A 2235-nucleotide genomic window follows, 5' to 3' on the forward strand; every position below is an offset into this window, starting at 1 on the left:
CAGAACCCAACCATGGTGGTCCCACATGTCACCACAACCCTCTATTCATTGTGCCCTTATCCTTCTGTTTCTATTTCTTTTCTACTTTTCCAAAACTTCCTTGCTTCTCTTAGCAGCACCCAGGATCTCTGAGTGTCTGTGGTCATCTAAGCCGTGCTATGCCTTTTCTGTGATTGTGACACATGGAAGTAGTCATCTCAGGCTTCATCTGCCCCTCCAAGCCTGTATGACATGGTCTGGTGGTCATCTCAGGCTAGTTCCTGTTCTAAATTTCAAGACACCAGACTAGTATCTTTGCCTTCCTCCCCTTCCAGGCCTTACTTCATTGCCTTAGGCTGGGATTATCTGTCTAGGGCTCACTTGTGATGTCCTAGGTGGGATTTCTCAAGTCTCTGTCTCACTCCTGCTGGGCCTTATAGCTCTAGACAGTCTGTCTCCTCTCAGGTTTGCTCACTTTCTGCCCTGGGAGCCCATATGGGCTTGTGAAGAGTTGGACTGTTGTATGTCTCAAGCTAGCATTGATAATGGAATGTTAGGCTGTTTCCCATTCAGACCTTCACAGGTCACAACTTTGAATATACCATAGCCTTTCTCCCCTCTTCCTCTTAATGACAGACTTGTGTTACTGTTGGGAGCAATGCCCTTGAAACCCTCCATTATTGATGTTAATAGTATAGTTACAGTTAAGTATGACTGGGTTCATGGAAAATCCCCAGCCAGCTGCAGAAAACTAATACAAATCTGGTGGTCAGGATGAATTATGATATGATAAAGTTCTGACCTTGCTGAGAAATACATCTGACGTCAAGATGCCCGATGTGATGACCTGTAACCTTCCTGAAAAACCAACATCCTGCTGACTGATAGGACAAACCTGTGACCTTTCTGACATCCTGTTAATGTCAGCCAATTGCCTGACGACAAGAGAGCTGTGTCTTTGCCTGTGTAAATGTTTCCCACTTACCTCCTCCCTCTGTTACCCCTGCTATGGTATAAATTCAGCCTTGGGAAAAAATAAAATTGTCTCCTTCATCAGACTCTTGCCTTGGCGTCCTCCTTCCCATCTCTTGTCCCCCATTCTTTTCCAGGTACCCTCTACATCCTTGTGAACATGTAACAGCAATGGTTTCAGGGTCAAGGAAGTTTAGAAAAATATTTAATTCATTACTATGCAATATTTAATAAATCTTCAGTAAAATGTATAAAATTATCAATGAATGTTTAATTTATATTTCTTTTTTTAATTACTTATATTCTGGAAAATGTAAATATTACTCTGACAAAATACAAATTATTTTTCTAATTATTTTTGTCTAATTATCTAATTAGATTATCTAATAATCTAACAAGATTATTAATATGTAATAATCTTATATTTCTTCTTCAGAAAATATTTTAAAATAGATATACTACTTACTATGATTTTAGCTATATATAAAAAGTACTTTCTATTGAGTGATTTTATGTGCCTTTTTAGAAGAATAAAATAATGCTAGACATGCAAATCTTGGAATTTTTTAATTTTTTAAATTTTTTATTGGATTTTTTATTCACATTTCAAAAGTTATTCCCTTTCCCATTTTCCTTTGATGCAATGATATCAATGGTCACAAAAGAATTCATAAAAATAGAAATATATTTGTTTCAAAATGAGTTTCTGAAATTCTCATTTAGAATAAAACATTTAATTCTACTATAATGAGCAAAGGAAAATGTAAATATATTTATATTTAATCTTTTGATGTTATAACAAATTTGTGGGAAGGATTAATGTGTAATTTCTTTATTTTATTTACTATAAAGATTTATTATCTTTTTACTATTTATTTACCTTATTTTTATTTTATGCATTTATCTTTTTGTATATATATAAATATTTATTTTTCTTATTTTAGAGGTGGTCACATATAGACTGAGATTATTATATTTTCTATGTGATTTCTCATTTAGTAAGCAGAGACTAATTTCAAACATACTAATTAAAACTTTGGTGAAAATTCTTGTTTTAAAGTTTAATATTTTAACATTATAACTATAGTATTCCAGTATTGCTTTAATTGATTATAAAACTAAAGATGGCCATACATTTCTGACCCTTCTACTTCTGTTCCCCAAGAGCATAGCTAATAGGCTTCCCTACTATGCTTAATTTCATTGTGAAAAAATTTTCATGTAATATACATAAAGAAAGACTAAATTCCCAACATTTGGCTAGAAGTAACTAACTTCCTGTGT

General features: G+C 33.6%; 1 pseudogene; it reads right to left on the reverse strand.

Annotated features, from left to right (window-relative positions):
• Positions 1 to 528: 528 nt before the first annotated feature.
• Positions 529 to 651, reverse strand: LOC116914151 (annotated as a pseudogene).
• Positions 652 to 2235: the final 1584 nt, after the last annotated feature.

Source organism: Rattus rattus, chromosome 12 (genome assembly GCF_011064425.1).
Source record: "Rattus rattus isolate New Zealand chromosome 12, Rrattus_CSIRO_v1, whole genome shotgun sequence".
Taxonomy (NCBI): Eukaryota; Metazoa; Chordata; class Mammalia; order Rodentia; family Muridae; genus Rattus; species Rattus rattus.